The sequence below is a fragment of the Ambystoma mexicanum genome, chromosome 4p, assembly GCF_040938575.1.
Source record: "Ambystoma mexicanum isolate Mex_15411 chromosome 4p, UKY_AmexF1_1, whole genome shotgun sequence".
NCBI lineage: Eukaryota > Metazoa > Chordata > Amphibia > Caudata > Ambystomatidae > Ambystoma > Ambystoma mexicanum.
In genome coordinates this window covers 1,192,835,633-1,192,860,153 of record NC_090927.1, presented here as the reverse complement: position 1 = coordinate 1,192,860,153, position 24,521 = coordinate 1,192,835,633, and positions in this window count along the sequence as shown.

Sequence of the window (24,521 nt, the reverse complement as noted above, 5' to 3'; positions counted from 1 at the left end):
AAGTGAGTAAACTAACATCTGCTTTGGCCATCTGCTTTTCAATCTCGCCCTGGCTTTCACTGATCTATTCACTGGCAACTGCGAGTGTAGTGTATTTTTTTTTTTAAATGGTTTGCAAGGTTTTGCCAAACCCGCATCCAACTTTGCATCCTTCCAGCTCCACACAGGCTCAGTCTGCTGCCCCAGTCTGTGGTTAGCTTCCTCCCGCCCACTACTCCACGCCGGTGTCAAAACAGGTGGGGTACTTGGCCAGACTGGACTGCTGACTTCAGGCAACGCCAGGGCTGAGGATGAATTACAGACCCTAATCTAAAGCCTTTTCTCCCAGTCACTCCTGCATCCTCCCCTGCCTTGAGATTCAACTTCCCTGTCTATCACACCTGCCAGCAGAGCTGCAATCAGCATGTCTACCAGTTAACCCTAACATGCCATGATGCCCATTACTCTATTTAGGTGAAATACATTCATGTGTGTGCGCATGTAACATTTGATATCTATGTGCCTCTGTATTCAGTCTTCTGTGGACAATCATTTTGTGGCTCCAGGACATTCCAATGAGAGCCGTTGTCCCCTTTTGTCAGGGCTCAGGGGGTGAGGCAGTGTACACAGTGCATACAATTGGAATGGCTGGCCACTTAAGTCTCTTGCAGAGAGTGCTCAAGTGACCAGTACTGGCATAGATGGGTTTCCTATCTATGCCAGGAATGGACAATTTAAATCATTTGCCTGAAGGCAGAATCGCTTCGTGCATGTAATTTAAAGTGACCATTACTGGCATAAATAGGTTGCGGCTGCAGTCTTATGTAAATGGTATAAAGTGCTCCTATGTGTTGTACTGTTGATGACCTGGCATTTACTTGATTGTTTTCACCTCTTACCCTAGAGAACCAATGGTAAATTGCATTGCTTTTCACCTAATTATTTTCAAAAATGGTGCTACCAAAAGCATAATTTCAGCACATTATTTGTTAAAAATTCTCTGGGGAAAAAATCAAACCCCCCGCCGCCAGAAACGCCGCTAAATTTTTGGAGACTCCATCGCTACGCTCGGTTGCTTACGCTGACTTCAGGAAACATTTAGAACCCTCGGCTGAAACATTCACCTCCTAGGAAGGGTTTGCTGACCCATGAATCATTTAGAAATTTTGGCGCCTCTTCAGGAGCTATACGCCCCCGAGCACCAAAAGCTGCCTGCGCCACTGGCAGAGACCCTCGTGAAAAGAGGAGAATGGATGGGGCCAGGCCAGCTCAAAGCAAAAGAGAGATACTGGTGGGTAAAGGTTGAAAAATAAGCAGGAGGAGGAGACTAGGGGCGACAGGAAGATGAGCTTCAGATGGGCAGGAAACACTCCTGGCAATCAGTGCACACAAATCAGGTGTGGTGAGTGGGCAGGAGTGGGAATACTGGCAGCGGAGTCATGAACTGTGGAAAGAAGCCCTGCAGAAACATGACCTCATTCCATGTTTCTTTCCTAAAATGACAGGAAAGTCCACGAGCAGGTCCCAGTAGCCAGCAAAGGGTGCAATGTTTACCTCGAGCGCATCACACTCTCCACGCACCATCAGGTAACATTTACCCAGAAACTCAAACACGCCATTTCTCCTGACGTGGTGGTCAGAAGCTGGTGCGTGACAACGGAACACTCCTCCAAGGTTCCATGGGGGAAGATTAAAGATGTTTACATGGCAGTCCATGCTGCCAGGGACAAAGAACGAGGTAGGAAAAAGCAACTCCCCCATTTCCTGCCCGTTAACTAGTAATTATGAGGACTGACCCAAGAAAAAGGGCTGCAGTGACAGATTAGAGTATTGGCAAAGAGACCTGATCTATACCCATGTAAATGTGACAAGCTAAAGGACTACAAAGAAGCAAGACAACCAGACATAGAGAAAAGATATAGGAAAGCAACAGGCAGCCCAGCCCCCCTGTCAACAATCAAAAAGTTCACAATAGTAGAACATTGACAGCATTGATAATTAAGCAAGAATTGCACCACAGAGAATGGAATAAATAAAAGAAAAGTGCAAATGCTAATAATAATTAAAACCCTGATCCGCATTAGGAAAAATGACGCAGGGCCCGGTTGAAGCGCACTCAGGTTGTGCTTGCACAGTAGGGGTGGTGCGCCATATTTACAACTAGCGGCCCACGTTTCTGCTTTGCGCAGGGATGACAGCGGTTGAGAGTGCCACTCTCTCTGAGATGGGGGCTATGCAAAAAAGGGCACCTTTCAGAGCCCCCTCCATATTCCGAGAGTGGGTAGTGTACCCCCATTCCAGAAATTGCCAATTATCTCAATCGCAACTTTTATGATGATTGTTTTTTTAATACCCACAGGTTTCTAAGCGCTGATCCAGGGATCAAACCTGTCTTGATCCGTGTCGTCTTGTTTCTAAGGTGAGCGCGTTGGAGCGATCCTCCCGAGACAATGACTCTTCAATCCTGATAGGTGCCAACCATACTGTTTGTGTCATGTCTGCGCCACTGGATCAGAGGGCGCTGTAGTTGTTCTTTTCAAAGATAACATCACACTGACACAGCTCAGCTACTCCCCTCCTCTGGGGAGTGGGGTAGTGGTAGTCCGTCTTACTGTTCCTCTGTCGCTGAAAGCCAACCACTGGTTCTCCTGCTACAGAACCCCCAAGACAAATTGCCTTAAAAATCCAATAATTCCTGGACCCTGTGGCCCTGCTAGTAGCTAGTTACCACCCCTGGTGAGACCCCAGTCTCTGGATCGATGATCCCACTGATTGGCTCACTCAGGATGTCCATGCGTTAACCTCCCCTATGGGCTTCATCCAACTCATTGCAGTACCCCACTTTGGATTTTCTATAGTGCACACTCACAGGATTAACATTTTGCAGGATGTTCCTGGTCACATATTCATATCGTTCCAGCTTAACTTTGATCTCATGCCCCCAAAAAGGCAAATGAAACACCAAAGGAGGAAAGCAAATCCAACTCAAATATTAAACAAGAGCAACTCCTCCCCCTGCCTGATATCACCAACTCTTTGGGGCCGATTCCTGAATCTGCATCGATATTCAAAGACCTTATTAGGACTTTCTCTGATGAATGTGTCAACCGTTTGGATAGTCTTGCACTGTGATGGTCGAATAGAAGTAGATCTCATGGCACCCTCATGGTTTAAAAAAGATCCTAAAACACGGAGCAATCCAATCAAAGGTCTGAAAATGAATGGCGTAAATCACAACATGTGAATAATAAATCTAGCTATAACATTGAGCAGAAGAAGATTTAAAAAACGCTGTTCTCTTAGGAAAAAAAAAACATTATTAGGCCAGCGACATTTTTAAAAACATTTTCAATTTTGCCACTCATTGACACACCTCAAAAACTGCTTTGTGCACATTGTGAACAACCCAATGCATGTTGTATACAGGAGATTGACCCAATAAGGAAAAAGGTAGGGTGTGACTTCTAAACCCCCAACCTCCCCAAAAGCATTTTACATTTACGCTTACGAAACCAAGAAGTCTTTCACTTTTAAACCACCCAAAGAAGTGGGGCTGTTTTTTTATGCTTTTGAGACTTAATCCCGCAACTCTCTAATTTATACAGCACCTGCTAGGCTTTGAGGAAATGTGCAAGTATTTTTGCTGCCATCATATAAGAACTTGCATCCGGTCTAATTGTACAGCTACACATTATGCTCACTGCTGTACCCTCAGACAGACACTGTATAACATCGGTATCGTCCTGGGTTCTGCTCACTGAGACCGATTGTTGGGGTGGGAAATGAATTGCACTTCGATCGACTCTTCGGGCCGGACATGTATCACACAGGAATAAATTGTTTAAGGGTGGGAAGTATGTCGCAACTGGATGGGCTTCTGAGGATGTGAGATGTCTACCACTTCGATGGGCTGTTGAGGATGGGATATGTATCACACTTGGCTGGAGTGTTGGGGGTGGGAAGTGCATCACACTTGGATGGACTGCTGAGGTGCGAAATACATCGCACTTGGATGGACTGTTAAGAGCTGGGAAACGTATTGCATTAAAACGGATTGTTGGGGCTAGGACATGTTTTGCCACTAACTAACCATATTAACAACTCAACACTCTGCATACACACCCTCAAAGGCTGAACTAAACACAACCATACCTCAACTGTGCCACAAACTGCACGCACTTCACAACACCCAACATGAAAACAAAGCATTCACAATCATACCTCAACACCACATGATGTTTCTAATCCGAAGACGCACCAATGCTCAGTGACTGGTTTCTCTGACCTGTAGCTGCCAACAGCACATCAAAAGCCTGTTTGCTCTTCTCCTGCTCAGTCCCACTAACAACCCCCCCCCAATCCTCTTCTATTGTAGAATATTCTTGTGATGAGGAACTTTTTGGTGGATATCAACCTATTGACCCCCGCGACCAGATTCACTTGTGAATGTTCCTCTCCAAACTTGATGTCACATTGGTGTGGGAATCTACGGGGACATTGAGTTCCTCCACTCCATTGAGAAAACCTTATCTTTACTGAGTTTCTCACACACCTGTTAGTGCACCATAATGAATTATTTAACACTGTAATTTCATTTTGTTTCCATAAGTCATAAAGCACTCATCAGTATTAGTGATTTAACATAAAAAAAAATATTTTTCAAAAAGGCCCTTTGTGATAACACGTGTTTCGACCCCACCATGTCTTTTTCAGATCAGGGCAAGTCTATAAATTGGTTAAACAAGATGTAGGCAAATTATTGCACCATAAGAATAAAAACGATGTTCAATTAAATACAAACGTGTTAAAGGAAAAGAAAAGAAAAAACAAAAGAAAAAACGAAAAAACATCCCAAATAAATTATTCATATCATAGTTGTGTAAGTATGTAAAAGTCATACATGTCCCAATGCAAATGCATATTTGTCACAGAGATTTAGGTGTGGGGAATCAGGGAGATTCAATAGGGATTGTACATAAGAGATAAGAAGAGAGAGAAAGGGCATGGGGGGTGGAAAGGAAAAGTTTAGTTTCATAGCCTGAAAATCCTCCTTCATTATTGACAGTTTTCATATTCACAAGTCATGGTGTTAGGGCCACTCAAATTGGCCTGCAGCACACATACTGTAACACAAATAAACACGGCACTTAAAAGTTGACCATTAAGCCCGTATTGACACACCGCTACTGACTCAGAGTGACACTTACCCGCAGCGAGGGGCCGTACGACAATAGCCCTGTTGCTAGGACAACAGGACGCGCAGACGCTCCCGAGAGGGAACTTCCGGGATCACGAGCGCCAATTAGGTTATCACACCTTAGCCTTCAACTCCTTAGTTACGAGCCACTAGTCTCAGAGAAATGCTGAAAGGGCTACTCAAATTGGCCTACAGCAAAAATACCGTAACACAAACAAACATGGCGCTTAATAATTCACCATTTAGTCCGTATTGCACACCGCTACTGATTCAGAGTGACACTTACCCGCAGCGAGTGGGCGTACGGTAACAACCCTGTTGCTAGGATAACAACACGCAACAGGACACGTAGACTCTCCCGAGACGGGACTTCCGGGATCACGTGCGCCAATCAGGTAATTTCACCTGAGCCTCCGACTCCATAGTCACGAGCCACTCGTTCACTGCGAAACACTGAAAGCAATCAGACACAGACATATATACGACGGCATCTACATCCCGACGGCACCTCGTAAGGCTGACACAGGTAAGCAGCAATATAGAGCCTCAGCTATGCTTCATTAATCCCATGGGAAATGCATAGAGCCCAACCACGGTACAAAGTACAAGAGACTCCACAGGGCATGCAGCATATTTTTAGAGCCACCATAGATTTTTTCAGAGCATTATGATATGCTTGAGAAAATGTGATTGGCAATATATAAATACACTATGAACATTTTTCATCCGGATAACAATGACGGTCTCGTGTTTTCCAGGCCCACAGACCGTAGGGGATTGAACTGGAACAACTACTGCATCCCACATGAAGCCTCACCAGACAGCCTTCTATGTGCAGGTACAATATAGACCTGTACCCTTGCCTGATTGTACGCAAATTGTATACCAGCATTTGCGACTTTAACACAGGTTTAAATGGGCTTGTCTGCCTATTGCTATTGTTTTTTGTAACTGCAGGCTTTCACCACTGGACCACTCCAGATCTAGAGATGATCTTTGCAGCGCTTGGGATGTTCCTCCAGCCACCTTCCAAGGTCCCTGCATATGAATAGAAGCCTGGACCTCTTGCCAGGTATAATAGCGCCCCTACATTTTACAATTCTTAAATCACACCAATTGGGGGACTCTAAGATGAGCTTCTTGGTCTCTTTTGCCTCACCCCTTTAGGGAAAAGAGTCATCACAATTAGATAATTGACCTATCTTAAAACTTCTGGAACACAGAGGTATAACGGCAGCCATGCTTCAGGTTGTGGGACGGTTCAAGGCACCAAACCAGACACGACCCAAGACCTGGGATGATATGATCGGCAGGTAAAGCCACAACCGATACATTAGTGGTTTTATATTCATTTTTACTACATGGAGTCAGATACATACTGACTAACATTGAGAGAGGGAATTTAAAAACCACTCCTATTTTCTGTTCTTTTTGTCTTTCCACACAGGGTCTTCAAATAAGACACCCTGATGAAGGCGGACGAACAATAAAGTTGAAGGACCGCCGAAACGTGGAAAGCTTGGTTGAAAACTAAGCCCCACGTAGGCAAAGAATTCTTTTACTATATGGACAATTTAAAGCCCCAGGATAAAGAATATTTTTCTTTTCGGAACTCTCGCTAATTTTGGCTTCATTTACCTAACAGAATAACTACAAGGGAAAGATATAGGGAGCCTTTTTCAAGACATCCACTATTGGGAGTCTAATTAGGGAATTGAATTCAAGTTTTTCCCTTTCAAAATTTACTTTTAAATGTCACAATTTGGACATTTTTAATCTTGTTTGTCAGATTGTTGAATGTTTTTTTGTGATTACGAAGATTAATGTTTTTCTTTTGATTATGATAAGTTTACATCACGGATATCTATGTTGAACACTGAATATTTTGGTAGCACTGGTTTATTTTTCATCAACATGAATTAAAAAGCACATGTTATCTAAAAATGTTTTCTCTCTCCAACTAGCTCAATTATTCTAAAAAACACGCATAAATAATTTAATTAGATGATTGATGCAACTTAAAGGTCACCTGGAAATTAACTGAGTGATCATTTTGAAATATTGTTGCTTTTGAGATTTACTTTTGATACAGGATGGGATATATCTGTTAGGTTTATATGAGCCGTGAGCATTTGAAATCTTGTTGAAGGTGCCTTGAAATTATGTGGATAAATCTAAGACGTAGAAGGGCATACATTGGGCAAAAACATCTTGATTTTATGATATCTGCAATTGACTGTGGGCTAATTACTGGTATCAGTATGTTAATAATGGGCTGAAGGGTAATTTGTAATGTATCTAAATAGATGTTTAAACCTTGCCATGACGGAACATTCATCTTACCATGTTTGTGATGTCCAGTGCTTGTTTACATTATGTCTGTGCTATTTGGATGTCATTGGGTCAAATCCCTGTGTATACAAGGGGTTTGCCCTGTCCCCAAAACATTGTTAATGCAATAAATTCTTGCAATAATTATTTGAACCTCCAAAACCATCCAGAAAAACAACTATCGAGTTTGTGTCACTGGGAAAAGAACCATCCAACCACTGAGATTTATCTACAGCTGCCTTTTTTATTTGGCTAGACATGTAGGTTTCATGTCTTTTTTAGCTAAAGCAAATTTGGCTCATTTAAAAAAAAAAGTGCTTAGATAGTATGTGAAAACCAATCTGTGAATAATACATACAATCAACAGCAAGAAAAGAGGGGCATAAACATTTCTTTGTTTTATGCCTAATCAAGTACCCACAAAGGTAAGACCTGACTAACTATAACTTCATATCAGTCAAATCATGTGCGATAATTACCAGTTCATTGCGTACTCTTTGCATAATATATCCATAGCAACTAGTATTTTAAATGCAACTTTTTATACAAAATTAATAAAACATTGTGTGTTGAAAATGCATATATTACAAACTGATACACCTAAGACACCTGATATATTATGTGTGGAGGTACCACCACAAACACTTAAACCAAAAAGAGTGAATTTGGGTTTGTTGGTCTAGTGGCTGGGTGCCAAGTGTCAGGACTCTGGTTTATTGGTCCACTGTGTGTGGAGCTAAGACCTGAAAGTGGGGTCAACTAAAGCCTGACGTTTGAGGGATGACCAAGAAACTGGTCGACGTCTAGATGTAAATAGAGAAAGTTTGTATGGTCCTTTCTCGTGACAGCCCTGGGGGGGAGGGGCACGATGACCACTGACGTTTTGGCTTGATTGAATATCAACCTTCTTCTGGAGCCATGTTTTAGTAGGTCTCCCTAGGGATAAAAAGATATATGTGTACTCAGTATAAGGCATAAGGACGGGGCATACCTGATTAAGGATAATAAAAAGGTTAAAACAACCTTAAATTAGGGTAGAAACAAGTGAGAGGCCTATGGCCCTGTAACTCAATGACTGACCTTAAAATAGAGCTGTAGGGAGGTGGGGCTCTAAATATTGTTCTTCAAAAAGATTGTAGACAAGTATGGAAATCAATGTCTGGAAGCAAACCTCTGTCTTCAGAAATAGCATGCAAGGCAAAGTGGAGTAGCCTTGCTGGCCCGGGGGTAGTGTCCTGGGTTCTGAATCCCCTCACAGGATAAGTCCTTGGCCGGCTATCGCAACTCTGCAGAAGGGAGCAGGAAGGACCAGGGAGGGAAAGAGAAACAAATGGACAAGAGTGAGTCCGTATTAGGATAGGTGCCTGTAAATCATATGTAAGAATGGTAAAAGAAGGTGTTCTTGCCCCTAGTGATAGGGGGGCGGCACTAACCTTACACGCAGCGGGCAGCTCCTGTAGAGAGATAGAGGGGTCTGCCTGTGGTCCACATTGGGAGAGAGCTGGAGCTGTGTATGTGCACATGAAACGCGCATGAGTGAAAAATGAGTGGCTGAGCTTAGCGCATGCGCACTGCAAGTAGTATTCTATTGCCATGGACTCCGCTAGGGAGCGTGGGTCACATGTGCGTAGTTTGCGGGTCCATGGATGAAGAAAGGAGTGCTGGATTATCAGTAAGCCTGAATAATACGCTAAAAGCAATGCGACCTGAAGCCAAGCTGGATAGACGTGCTAGATCCATTCAGCGCTGGTATGTACCTGCTGGTATAACTGTTCATGTGTGGTGTCGGGTGGCCCTAGGGTGGGGACCACGGGGCTCCCAGTATAAGCACAGTGCATTGCAGGGTTGCACTGCAGAGTGCTGTCAGCCCTGATTGTAGGTGAGCAAGCCTGAAGTTGGTGGCCTGACAGAGTGGCATATTGATGTATCGTGTGGGGCATGTATTGTGGCCTCAATAGGAGACCTGACAAGGAAACATGTGGATGTTCTGCAAAAGTAAGAGGGTCTCACAGGCAATAATCTAGAGGTGCAGCTTCATTAAGGCCCCTGGTGATAGTTTGTAATTTAAAAATCCACCAGGCCTCCTTGAAGTTTTGTGTGTTGGTAATATTGGAGGTTTCCAATATTTTATCAATCACCCACCCACCATTTGAATGAGTCATGGCCATGTTGAAATTCCATAAAATGCAAAACAAGTGGTGCTGCATGGGCTTTGCACCTGTACCTAGATTTATGTTCTCCAATTCTTTTGTGCACAGGTCTAGAGATTTGCCCCACATACCGTAGTGTCCATGGACATTCAATAAGGTAAATTACATTGGGTGTTTTGCAGTTCGAGAATTGTTGCAATTCCTATTCTTTACCCTCTATAGGAAATGATTTCATTTTTTGGGTTTAGTTACAGGCTGCAGAGCTACAACAGCGGTGGTGGCCTCGTATTTCGCACATATTCGAGAGAGTAGATCTGGCATTTTTGCGTCTGGATCTTGCGTGAGTGAGGAGGACTTTGAGGTTTTTGGCTCTTCTGAGTGCCATCCTTGGTAGCGGTTCTTCTGGTAGGCTAAGTTGTACTATCATCCCCTTAAGTTGTGGTGTGTTGGCACTGAAAGTAGTTACACAAGCCATGATGTTTTCAGTAGCAGGGTCGCGTTGTTTCGGGGTTAGTAGTGTTTCTCTAGATGTATATAGAGCTCTTTTCTTAGTGTTTTTCAATAGTTTCTTTGGATAGCCCCTGCTTTCTAGTTTGTGTTGTAGATCAGCTGCATGAATCTTGAAATCTTTGGTTTCTGTGCAGTTCCTCCGGATTCGGAGGAACTGTCCATAGGGAAGATTATCGCATATGTTTTTAGGGTGATGACTTTTGTAATGTAGGATCGTGTTCCTGTTGGTTTCCTTTTTAAAAGTGGAGCATTCTAGCTGGCTGTTCGTGACGCTGATGTTGAGGTCCAGAAAGTTGATGTTCACGTTGCTGTTGTTGATGGTGAATTGAATTTCCTGAGATTGGTCATTAATCCAGCTAAAGAAGTTGTGCATTTCTTGCCTCTGGCCCTCCCAGATGAAGATGATGTCATCAATGTATCTACAAAAACACAAGAGAGGGGGGACTGTTCGGGGATTGCCAACTGTGGGTTACCCAGCTATATTATTACACTGAATAAACCACACAGGTTAATTGGTTGTACTTTAAGGTGTGCTGTGATGTCCCCTAAGGGTTTACCTTGGTCTTTAGTAAGGTGTGCACTCCATCCTGCATACGCAGGGCCGCGATTCGCTCATATGAATGATGCCAATGTCTGTTGGCTGAGTTCAGATGCCACACCCTGTTATATGCCTTCACAGTGAGGCAGAGTGTTCAAGGCGCCAGTTTCTTCACTGGCTAGGAAGTCTTTTCCATAAGTGAACATTGCGTGGAGAATGTTCAGTGTCCTGAATGGTCCGTATTGTCTTTGTTTGCCAAGGTATTTTGCGAGTGAGTAGCGCTGTGTGTAGAAGTCAGCTGCTGGTAGGTAAGCGCAGCGTCTTAACTTCGAGCGCGCCTAGTAATGTTTCTCCTTTTTCTTCACTTGTAGGAGTGGATTATGCAATATTAGTGCCTCGAGTCCGGGTTCAGCGCTACCAGAGACTTGGTGGTCTGGTAAGTTTGCACAGAGGCTCAGGTAAGTATGTACTGTGTTATTAGTGTGAGCGCAATGACTAATGTCTCTTCTTTCTTTTGCAGGGGTTTGTGCGCTAGTACAACTGACCTGGATACCAGCGTCGCAGGAAGATTTGGTGAGTATGCGCATCGTTATTGAAGTGCGCGTGCTAACGCTGTTCTTCTTTGTTCTTACATGTGCCGGTGTTGAAGTCCCCTCTTGACCGGAGATAGCTGCGGCATGGAGAAAGCACGGAGTACCTGTAAGTAGAAGCAGAATGATTCGGAGGAGGTAAGCAGAAGCGGGAGGATCCGTCCGGAGCAGGTAAACAGAAGTAGGATGTTCCGGAGCAGGTAAGGTGAAGCAGGATGATCCGGAGCAGGTAAACTGAAGCAGGATGATCCGGAGCAGGTAAACTGAAGCAGGATGATCCGGTGCAGGTAAGCTGTAGCTGGCTGATCCAGAGCATGGCAAGTGTGTTGCTGATGCAGCTCACAGTAAGCAACCCGAAGCACAGGAAGAATCTTGGTTGTGGCTTATATAGCCAGCCACACCCAAACACTAGAGAGCTCATGGATTGTCATGCACTTCCTGTTTGGCAACAGGAAGTGGTAACCAGGAAGTTACTACAAACACTAGGAAAGAAGTAAAGGAGGGATCTGCCATGGGTTCTTTGTATGCCTATGCAAGGCCTGCCAAGCCTCCACCGAGCTTGCCCCAACTACCTGCCTGATACCCATGACAGTTTCTCTATTTTGAGTTTAGATACTATATCCCACTCAGTCCAAAGTACGAAACAACTACTTAACATGGTGAGGGTAAGATAAAAATCCCCTGTGTTCATGGTATCGAGGAAAATGCAGTTTTACTATCAGAAGAGAATTTAAAATGGGAAATGTATCCAGTTTCTCTCCCCTTCCCTCCTGTCATCCCCACAGGTGTTGAGCAACAATTCTTGCAGACTACGCTGTATATAAAGTCAATAAGGCACGCATGCCGGCGCCTTTCACATCACAAGACCACAAGAATGTGGTCTATCTACAATACCCCACAGAAACCGGTCGGCTTTCGAATACTCTAATCTAGTGCAAACCAACAGCCTCACAGTTTAAGACTGTTCTTGTTCTTTGATACCCCCTGCAAAAAAGACTGAGCGGGATATAGTATCTAAACTCATAATAGAGGAACCTAATGAAAAATTGTATTTTAAACCTGCACCTGCTAAACAAAGAAACCTTAATAAAGAAATGTCTTCATTTGAATAGCAGCTGACACATGCCTAGCTCCTTCTAACCTAGCATGTGCCTTTTAGCACTACACAGTGCATCAAAGCAAGATTGAGAGAAAGACAATGCACGCTGGTTCTCCTCAACTTGTACAACCAATTAACCTGTGTGGTTTATTCAGTGGGATAAAATCAATGTATCTGCGCCATAACCGGATATTCTCCTGGAATGGGTTGTCAATGTCGAGTACAAAACTTTGCTCTCTGCCATGTAAATGATAGCCATGCTGTGGGCAAAGGCCGCGCCCATAGCAGTACCGCAGGTCTGCAGATAGAACGTATCATTAAAGGAAAAATAATTGTTAGTGAGGGCTAACTCAAGTAATTAAACTATAAAGTTAACCGGCACCCTCCTTTGGGTCATATGCAGGGTGAGATGGTGTCTGATGCACTCTACTGCCATACCTCTACTGCAATACCATTCTTTAATCACACATATATCAACATTTGGAACTCAGGTACACAATCCAACTTATATCACAAGTACAATATAGCACTGGCCTCCATTTAAATATGGCCGCCAGGCTTTAGACTAATGTAGAAATCAAAGTAGGGCAACTGCGTTGCTGGGGAAATGCATTCAAAACAGAAACTGACTCGCTAGTTCCAGCCTTAGGAACGAACGAGAGACGCAGAACCAGACACTTTAGAGGTAAGCCCTAACATCTGTGCGAGGGGAATGTTTTCAGCGAACTGCTATCGCTCTTGAGCTGTAGCTGAGATGTTGCAGGCAATTCAGTATTTTTTGTCGAATACAGATGCAAACATTAGCTCATAAACCTACAACACGCGGCGAGCTGCAGGAGCTGATTTCGTAAAACACCAACGGTCTTTAAAAATTAATATACTTTAAACGGTAGGAGTGCAAGCTTGTTAACTTTTTTCATAAAAGATATTTGCAACTCACGATGCATGCGAGATGGGGACAAGCAAAATTAATTGGAAGACATACGGCAAAATGGATGCCTAAGGGGCAGTTTAGTTTTAGTTTAATAAAAAAATTTCCCAAAGGCTTATACTAAACTTGTAAGTACTCACAGTGCAGTAAATAAGATTTGAATTATAATCGTGCCAATAGGGGGAATGTAACCCTTTGTCACCATTCTTATGCAGGTGGGATTTAACCCTATGACATCCAAATAGCAAAGACGTAATGCAAACAAGCACTAGGAAGTTGCAGCATGATTGAAGAAGTAAAGTGGATATTTAAGTGGAGAAGTTGGGGTTTGACCACAGTCTGCAATTTAAGCCTTTGACTGACCACTTATCCTCTCACCTCTGTTTGGTAAAAATATATAAAAAAACAACTGCCAATCATACAAAACCTTATGCAAAAAGAGTCTGATTGTAGATGTATATTCCCCATTCTGATTGAAAGTATACTATTAAAAGATGGCAAAGTGATATAAGCCTAATCGCTCTCCTCTTGGTTCTGCAATTTATTTCCAGTCCCAAAAGACGCACAGCCTGCAGCGTGTAAATGTACACAAAGTAAAGAAAATGTGAAGTCCCTAAAAAAAGTTCGCTTTTTTGTGCATGTCATTCAGAATTCATGGAAATAGATTTGTTTGAAAAGAGGGCAAGAGGTCCTTTTGTGGCTCCATTGAAATGCATTGAGAGAAGATAAACACATCAATAACTTACTAGGCTAGCTTTGTGGGGGATTTCAAAACTAAAGGCCCCCATCAGTTCTTACCACCCAAGATTAATCCTAAATTTACAGTACTTTCTGCCATTCACAAATGGTAAAGATGTACCCTTTTGAATGAACTGTGACGTATTAAGACATTTGTATGGCCCAAATTCCAGATGTGGGTGAGTGGTATTAGAGACAGACCATCCTCCCAGTTCCTGAACTGAGTGGGCTCTCCAGGGCCCTAGGTGGCCACAGAGCCAGCCGATTCCTTCTACCGACCTTGTGTGTATGTGTGCAATACTTGCATCTGTGTGTGTGTGTTTGTCATGGAAGGGGGCAGTATGAATGTTGCATACTGGCATAGACTGTTCACACTGCACAGAAAGCATGAACAATATTTTCAAAAGTCAACATTGGCGCAAATATGGCATACATACCATACAAATGTTCCTGTAGTGGCATGTGGGCTCAACCAGTGTGTCCTTACAGTGACAATACTGGTATTTTTTGGGCACAGTCAGAATGAACGTATTTTTCTAGCGACAAAACTGGAATTTATTGTCCAGAACCAGCAAGAAACTGTGGCTGCACAACTAACAAATATTGGGCACAGGCAGCATGGACGTTCGCACAGGTGAATGGCTTATCAGTGGCAATATTGGCATATTTTTCAGTTAATGGCAGACCAGTGGCAGTGGTTAACATATATTGTAAGCATGTCATCTTTACAGAGTTTTACTGTGGTAGTGCTGCCTTAAAGTGTGGGCAGCGTGATGATTAAAGTGTGTTTTTTCTATATATTGTGGGCACTAGCATCATGAAAACAGACTGTGATCTGCTCTTGCGCTCTATTGGTGACCCGGCATCTATTTGTTTTTTTGTCCAATGGTTAATCTACAGAAACCATTTTGATCAACAGTGTCTTGGTGGGTAACCATTTTGAGTTGCGTGTTTTTTTTAACCAAATTGCTCTCAGAATTCGTGCATTATAATGCACTATTTCATTCTGTTATTTTTTTTCAAAGGATTTCTTGGATGAAGGCTCCCCCGGCCAGAACTGCAATCAGGGGGCCCATCACCTTCGCTTTGCTCAGTTGCTTCCACTGATTTTGAGGAAATGTTAGTATACTGGCACTGGATAAGCATCACTGGATGACACTGACATTCAATAATTTATCATGGAGACGCCCACTCAGGAACCTCATCACCCCCTAACCCTGACACTAAAAGATGTCTCCACTTCTACATGGGCCTATGACTATGCTTTGGGGCAGGACCAGGCCAGAATGAAGGTGCCATGAATGTCATAGGATACGTGACCGCTATGTTGGCAATTCATTTCACAAGAAATGTTCAGAAGTCCTGCTCTCGGGCAGCCAGCACGCACAAGCCCTGGCAATTTGAAAAGTCCTTCTCTACAATAGTCCTCGACAACCAGCCATTGAACACATTTAAGAAGTTTTGCTTGCTGCAACCGCCATTAACCAGCAAAAGAACCATACTCCAGATATGTGGTCATCTCTACAATGCTCTCCAGCGCTGCCTCACCCTTGCCACTGTGCTTCATTGCCAGAGGATGCGACTCCAGGGCTGGCACTGGGCAGGCTCATGGCTGTAGAGATCCCGGCTTTAATTCCACAGTGCCCTCTCTTTAGAAAGAAACCAGGCCCTGCCTCCAACACCAGAAAGAGGAAATGACTCAAGGGAATCTTCCACTCTCGTCTTGACTCTCACTGTCTGTCCCTGCCTCTCTCTCTCTCTCTCTCGAATTCCAATGCCCTGTCTTTTATTTCACCTCTATGTTTTAAGTCCATTTGCGAACTGGGTGCGGTTCATGTCAGATAAACCTGCCTCAGGGAGGATAGCTCCGGGCAACGTGCTCGCCTTGGAAGGAAAGCTAAACGGAGAAAAACAGGTTCGATCCCCAGGTCCGCAGTATCAACCTCTGGGTATTAAGTGCGTTATAAATAACCTATTATATCATATCAGTAGTATTGCTGCATAGTGGTGAATTAATCACAGGAAATCATCAAATGCTTTAACATCTCATTAACATTCGGCTCCTTATAAAGTTGACAAATTTTAAATACATGTGGTATACGAACTGTAGCTCAGAGTAACTCACCAGTTTGAAGTCTGAGAATTTACTCACATCTCTACACTAGATTTTGAAAATCTCTTACATAAGGTTGCAATCCTAAGAAGGCCGGGCAGGTTACCAAATCGTCCTTAGATAATACTTTATTTTCCAGCTATACCTGAACCTCTCTGTTACCCTCATTTGCTTTTTTTAAACTTTGTTTTATTAGCATTTTCATAATAGAACAAACGGGCATGAAACCTTTTCAGCAAAGATAAAAAAATTATACTTATAACAGGCCCGGTGACCCCCCCCACACACTCCCCCCGCGAACCCACCCCCCCAAACAAACTTAGTCCCCTTTGCGCCTGCTTCTTGTGAGGGGACGCATAGAGAGCTCAATGTATCCGGAGCTTGAGAAAGAGTCTGAGCGTTGACTGCATGTGTGGCTGTGTAACGTCCGCTGTCTCCCGGGGCGTGGGCGCCCGTTCCTTCCGTAACTCTACCCTGTGGATCAATGAACGTCCCATCCCCATGTCTGCTGTACCCCGTACCAGTTGGCTTGGAATGTGCTCAGACCATTGTTCATCGTTGCCGTGAGTTTATCCATCAGGAACATGTTTTTAACTTTTTTTAACCAGTCCTCCGTTGAGGGGGTCTCGGGGCTTTTCCATTTCTGGGCCAGGGCCACCCTTCCCGCCCTCAGCATTGTTTCCCACATTCTTGGGTATCTGGCTATGCCCGTGTCCTCAGGGGGGAGGCCCAGTAGCATTGTTAGAGGGTTTAGGGGGAGCAGTTCCTCCGAGACTTCCGCGATCCAGCCTCTAACCTCCACCCAATACGCCTGTACTTTCGGGCAGTGCCACCACATGTGCCCTCTTGTACCGACCTGGCCGCAACCCCTCGGGCATGCGGGGGACACTCCCGTAATCATCTTCGACAATTTTGCGGGATCTCTATGCCACCCCTGAAGGATCTTGAGGTTGTCTTCCATGTCCGCTGTGAATAAGTTCCCATGGAAGGCTATTTTAAATATCCTTGCCCAGGCGTCCTCAGAGATCTCCTCCCCCGCCAAGTCCCTCCAGAAGGCACGGAATCTCCTCCTTTCCCCCAGGTTAATAGTGTTCAGAATTCTGTACATCCCCGAGATCACCCCCTTCCTGGTGGTCGCTGTGTTCCCTTCAAGCGGAGGTATTCAAATATGATGAGGGACCCCTGGCCCAGGGCCCCTCTCAATTCCTCATAGGGCAGAAACTCTCCTTCCCTAAACACTTGCCCCGCCCACTCCAACCCCGAGTCGGACCAGGGCTGTGCGTTGCGGAACCCCCTGCTACCCAGTTTGAGGGGTTGTCCCCAGAGCGAGGACATCGGTGACGGCCAGGTTGTTAAGTGGGCCGTCTGGGGGCCTTCCTTCCAGATCGCCCAGAGGACTCCCAAAGTTGGGTGTGATTTGAGTCTGTTCGGGTTGAATTTTCTTGGGGCCCAAAGGAGGTCCCGAACCTTAAGCGGATGAGCGTCCATGTCCTCTAGATACGACCAGTATGTGCCCATCCGCTCTTTCATATGTTCCAAAAGTACACGCAGCTGGGCAACGCGGAAGTAGAGTTGAAAGTCTGGCAGCCCAAATCCTCCCTCCTCCCTCGGCAAGGTCAGGACGGCCTTTGCGGTTCTCGGGGTCCTACCCTGCCATATAAATTCCCGCACCGCGTTCTGTAGGACCCTGAAGGTTTGGTCGGGGACTTTAGTCGGGAGGGCGTATGTTCATCTTCACCGCCGTCATCCGGCCATACCATGACATAATCATTGCCCCCCACCTCCTAAGATCGGCAGTGACTCTTGATACTACAGGGTCATAATTGGCCTGGGCGAGGTTGGACAGGTCCCGGGTGAGAAGGACTCCCAGGTATCTAATGGAGACCTTCCCTATTGATATCCCCTCCAGGCTGACCAGCGGATCTAAGACCAGGACCAGGGATCTCATGGGGAGCAGAACTGATTTGGAGGCATTAATCATAAGGCCCGAGAGGCGACCAAAGGCTGTCATCAGGGACAGGAGGGGGGGAAGCAAGGACACCGGGTCCACCAGGTAGGCCAGGATATCGTCCGCAAACAGGGAGAGTTTGAATTCCACTTAGCCTCGCCTTATCCCCCTTACATCCGGGTGAGCTCTAACCGCAATGGCCAGGGGTTCCATGGAGAGGACGTAGATCAAAGGGGACAGTGGGCAACCCTGCCTTGTTCCCCGCAAGAGGGGGAATGGTTCTGACAACTTTCCGTTCACTTGGACCCTAGCCCTTGGGGCCCTATACAGCGCCGCCACCCATTCTCTAATGTGTGACCCAAAGCCCATTTTCCAGTGGGTGAGTTCCATGAATCTCCACTCCACCCTGTCGAACGCCTTTTCCGAATCGAGGGACAGGACGCTTGCGTCTAGGTCAGACACTTGGGCGTAGTGAAGTAGATCAATAGTTTTACGGATGTTGTCTGAGCCCTGTCTTCCCCTGATGAACCCCACCTGGTCACCATGGAACAGTTTCGGCAGGATCCCCTCCACCCGCCCCCCTATCACCTTGGCCAGGATTTTTACGTCAATATTCAACAAAGAAATTGGGCGGTAAGAGGAACACTCCGCGGGGTCCCTGCCCTCTTTGGGGAGAACCACTATGATTGCCTCCATCATGGAGTCCGGGAGGGAACCCCCCTCCAGCACCGCGTTGAACACCTTCACCAAGTGGGGGGAAAGGGTCGAGCGGAACCTTTTATAGAAGTAGACCGAATACCCGTCCTCACCCGGGGAAGTGTCCACTTTCATGCCTCGGATCGCCCGTTCCACCTCGTCCTCCGTCACCGGACCCTCCAACCCCTCCGCCATCTCTCTGGACAGGGCCGGGATCTGTAAAGAGTTTAGGAACCCCTCAATCTCCGCCTCACCCCATTGTATTCCGAAGAGTATAACTTCTCGTAGTATCGGCGGAAGGCCTCTCCAATGTGGGGCGTATCGTGGCCCACCACACCCACCTCGTTCTTCACTGCCTTCACCAATCTACTTCTCTGAACCTCCCTCAGTTTCCAAGCCAAGATCTTGTCTGCCCTGTCTCCCTTTTTGTAATACTTTTGTTTGACCAGTTGGAGACTTCTCTCAGTCTTTTGGAGGAGGAGATCCCTCAGCTGGAGCCTGTGGTCGGCCAGAGCGGCCACCTGAGCATGGTCCAAGGGGGCTGTGGGGGGGGGGGAGCCCCGGTTGGAATTGGGCAATCTTCACCCTCAAAACCCTTTCCTGGGTCTCCCTTTCCCTTTTTTTCTGGGCTCCCATTCTGATCAGGACACCCCGAAGGGTAGCCTTGAAGGCATCCCATAAGGTATGCGAACCTACCTCCCCATTGTCGTTGATTTCGAAAAAATCCGTGATGGCCTCAAGAACCTCCTGGGCTAGGACCTCGTCTTTCAACAAGGAGTCATTGCACTTCCACCTCCCTCTGCGATCGCTTAGCCCTACGGACCAGATTATGGTCGGCCCAGGGGACCGGGTCGACCCTGTAGCCCGAAATGAATGGGTGCAGGATCTCGTCTGCAAGGATGTAATCTATCCTGGAAAAGGACATGTGGACGGCTGAATAATATGTGAAAGAGGGGGCGTCTGTTATGGGGGTCGGAATCGTGTCCACCAGGCCCAGTTCTGAGTTGACGCTTTGGAAGTTACGAGCCATGATCTCGTCTGCCGCTCTGGAGGGCTGGGGTCCCGCACGTTTCCTATCTCGGACTGGGTCCAGGACCATATTGAAGTCTCCCCCCACCACTACCGTTCCCTGGACGAAATGCTTGAGTTTATCGCTCAACTCCTCCCAGAATTGCGCTTGGCCCTCTTTGGGGCCGTAGATAACGGCAAGGGTGAGTGGGGCCCCTTGTAGGGATCCTTGCACTAGCAGATAGTGTCCCCCTGGGTCTTTCAGCGTGGCCTCGTACTCGAAACCCACGTTCCTCGCTACTAAGATGGCGACCCCCCTCTTTTTGCCTTTGTGGGAAGAGCTGCAGACCTCCCCGATCCCTCCTCCCCGCATCTTGGGCTCCTTCCCCCGTGGCCAGTGAGTCTCTTGCACAAAGAGAAAATCGAGGTTTGCCCGTCTAAATTCCCTGCAAACCAGGGATCTTTTCGTAGGGGTGTTCAGGCCTCGTACGTTAAGGGAGCCCACCCCCAGGGCGGGCAGACTATCAGCCATGATCTCGGATTTCCTCTCTCTCGGTCAACTTTTCCCCATAGCTCTTCCCTGCATGCTCCCATTGGATAGTATTTTGTTCCTCTGTTCCCCCTACCCCTGCCCCTCGGGTGGGCTTAGAACTAAACCCCAACTGCCCCCCTTCCCCGATCCCCAACTGAACAACCCCGACTTTTGTGTACCCCCCACCCCCCACCCCGGCGTCCAGCCAATTAGTTCCGCCATCACTGGCTTTTGGCCGAACCACCAGCCTGCCCACCTTGGCCAGGAAATCCACGTAAAATGCTCATTCCCTTGAGCCCCCCAGAACCCCACCTCAGCTGTGTCCCGCGTGTGAACCCTTCATACTTGCTCTTCAGTAGGACGATGTAAATAATGAAATCACAGGATCTGCACCCATCTGTCAAGGACCCGATTGGACATCCCCGTTTCAGTCCTCTGAGTCATTCCGTTCTCTTTCTTTCGCTGGGGAAGGGGTGTTCATTTTCCTGTATCTCCTCGCGCCGGTGCGCTTTCTTCTTTCACCGGACGGTCCAGGGCCGTTAGGTCTGCCATGCTCCGGCCCCCTTGGGCCCCTCCTGGGGTTCGAGTCCACTGTGTATTCCTGAATAGCCCCCCTTATATCCTCTTCCGTGGTCAGGGTCGAGCGTTGGCCCATATATTCAAAAGTTAGGGAGAACGGGTAGCCCCATCTATAGCGTATGCCCTTTTCCTTGAGTAGTTGCGTGAGGGGGCGGCACATTCTACGCTTAGCCATCGTGTAGGCCGAGAGGTCCTGGTATATGGAGACCTGGGCGTTATTGTAGGTGATTTCTCTGGCCTTTCTGGCCGCCTCCAGCACTTTCATTTTCTCTGTGTAGTAGTGGAACTGGACCAAAATCGATCTGGGGGCCCCCGCCCTGCCCCCCGCTCTGTGTACCCTGTCGAAGGTGGGTTCGGTTGTCATTTCTTCTGTGAATAAAAGGGTGATGATTTCATGCACCACTCGGGTGATGTCCCTCTCCGTTTCCCCTTCTGTCTCGGGCACACCAAAAATTCTGAGGTTGTTTCTCCTCTCCCTGTTCTCGAAATCGTCCATCTGCCGAGCTCTTTCTTCGTCCCTCTTCTCCAGGGCCGCCAGCCTCATGTATGTTTGTACGTCCTGGGCTGCTGAAGACGATTGGGTGGTCTCGACCTGCAACAATCTGTCCTCATCCTTGTCCACCCTTTGGTCCATTTTCTCAAATTTCTGGGCTATGTCGGACTGCATGTCCCTGATTTCCTGTAAAATCGAGGCAAAGCCCCTTTCCATTGCAGCCGAGGACGGGGCTGCACCCTTCGAATGGGCCATGGTCCTCTTGAGGCTCGTGCCCCGGCTGCCCCTTGCAGTGTCCTGGAAGCGGTATCCCTGCAGGGCTTCCCTCCAGCTCATCTGACGCTTCCCTGTGCTCTGCAGGCCAATGCTCCGCGGTCCCTAGCGGGGGTGGGGCCCCCCGCGCTGCTTCGGGGGGGAGCGTGCTGGGGTAGAGGAGGCGCGGTCCGGTTACCCCTCGCCCCCGTTTGGGGTTTTCCCCGATGCCCCCTGGGTAGTATCCTAGTCTGGGGGGGTGGGCACACGCCCCGCCTGTCTGCCGGCGGGGGCCTCACACCCTGGGCAAGTTCCTCGTGCCCGATTTGGGTCTCCTCCGGTCTCCCTGAGAGGGGGTGGTGGCGCCTGGAGGGCCCCTGTGGCCTGGACAGGCGGGTTGTTCTCATTGGGTGGGGGTGAGAGGGTCCGATGCCCCCACCCCCAGCCAGTGGGCACTAGATATGGAGATGGGGGGTGGGGGGGTTCCACTCCCGGGCAGGTACACACCCCACCTGCGACCAGCGGGGGCCTCACACCCGGGTATTCCCCCACGTCGAGGTACGCTGGCTTTGTGTCTCCAGGAAACAAAAGGGGGGGGCCGGGGCGTCCAAGCAGACAGGGGGGGGAAGGTGCCCCAACTCCTGCACCCAACCCTGTTCTCCAGAAGGTAGGGGGTGGGGGGGGGCCACCTCCGGGCGGGCACACGCCCCACCCTTTGCAGGCGGGGGCCTCACTCCCGGGTAGTTCCAGGGGCCCGTGGCCCAGTCTCTGTGTCGGGGGGGGCAGCGCGTTCCGCTGATGTTCTGCGGCCCCCACCGGCGCCCTCCAGGGGTCTCTGGCAGCCCGCGGCCCAACAGCCACGTCACTCCTCAGGGCCGCGCCGGCCCGCGATCGAGGTCCCCTGAGGGGGGCAGATCTGTGCTGTGCTTTCCACGTGGGTCAAGGGGGGACACCGGGCCCCGGACCCGCTGTGTCGGGCTCTCGGGTGCCAAGGGAGTCCCCGTCTTCCACCTCGCTGGGGGATCCTCGTCTGGTGCCGTCTGGTTCGAGGGGAGGGGCGGAGGGCGGGGGGGTCCCGTTCCCTGGGCTGCCGCGATTTCTCCTGGCCTCCAAGGAGCCAGTCCCCATTCAGGCCGGTCCTCCGCTCCAGTCGAGGAGGTCGGCCGCGGGGAGGGGGCAGGCCAAGTCAAGGGACCAGAAGGGCGTGAGCGAGGAGCGCCTCTCCTCCGGCTCCGCGGCGCCTAGCAAGTCGCTCGGAAGGCCCGGGTCCCGAACTACTGCTATCCGGGGACCCCGAGCGCCGCTCTTTCGCCTGGTGGGTGCCCGGGGGGGTCCCCAGGCGGATCCGTCGAGGTGGGCCTGCCCGGGGGGTCGGGGGGCTCAATCCCCTGCGGTGTCCCAGTCAAGGCGGGAGCTGTGCACTCAGGCAGCCATTGCCTGTGCGCCCTCTGGTGGCCTCCTCCTCATTTGCTTTTTAACCTCATTCATCATGTCATCTGAAGAATTACTCCAATCTATTTGAGTATGGAAAACACTTAACTATGACCTAATATCTAGATGGAAATTCTTCAATTCACTCGAAGTACTCTCTTCCATTGCTCAATAAAGAACTGCTGGGAGGGTGCAAGGCTCTGCTTTCAATAAACTCAAACATAATCTTAATTAGTGCAATTTAAAAACCGTGTGTATAGAGCTATGGCTGTACTGGGAGCACAGATGGAAGACCCAGAACGTTACCAGAATATCACGCCCTCCAGGCAGAACAACCAATTGGAACAATTCTGAAGATAACGTTCCATCCCGTCTAAGAGCAAGCAACCCATTTTTGTGTGTAGGCTTCAATAATACAAACCAAACTATACCTCCATAATCACTACCAAATTTCTTTTCTTGCAAGATTAATTTCTTTACTTGCGCTTGATCAGCCATTTTCATTTTGGAGGACATGTCAGTGCCCCAATAGCAGAACCTCGACAGTTTCTAATCGTTTAGAGCAGATTCACCAAGTCAAGGTCCAACCAGTCTTGCTCTTGGTTACATACATGGTCTTAGATTTTCTTACATTAATTTCCAAATTTCGGGCAGAAGAGTGGTCCCTAACAACATCCAGGCTCCTCTGTAGCACCATCCCTGTAAAATCCAATGCAACGAGGTCCTCAGCATATGCCAAATAAGGAACACATCTGTTATCCGATTTTTAAGGAAACCATCTAATAGTGTGAAAGGCCTTGTATATGTCCGAAATCTATACATTGAACAGCATTGCTGCAAAACACAGGCCTGCTTTAAACCGAGATTCTTGCTGATCTCATTGTAAATAGTGACTTTTGTGTCAAGGTGTACTCTAATCTTAGGTTGTGTTTGCTGCAAGAGTATGAAATTTTAGGTTGTGTATGCAGTAAGAGTATAAGATTCAATAAGCCGGGGTCTGCATATGATGTTTCTGCAAAACACAGCAGTGTAATTTAAAAATACCATAGATAGGGAGAAGCTGTGACAGGTATTAACACATTTCATCAAAGTATTTAAACACAAGGCATTGTGAACAGTCGATAACTCAGTTTGAAATCCCATTTGGAAAGGATATATTATTTTTGCTTTGATTACCCAAGAGGTAAATTCTTCCAAAACAAAAATGCATACATTTAGCTGGTAGCAACTATCATCATAATTCATTAATCTATAGTTCTTAATGATTTCCCAAGACTTTTTTTATATATATATTCTGACTATGGCGGCTTTTTTCCATGAATCTGAGATAGACTGACTTACTATTATGTCCTTTTACAAAGGATCTAGCAGCAAAGCCCTTAACTTGGTACGAAACTAGGGATCCC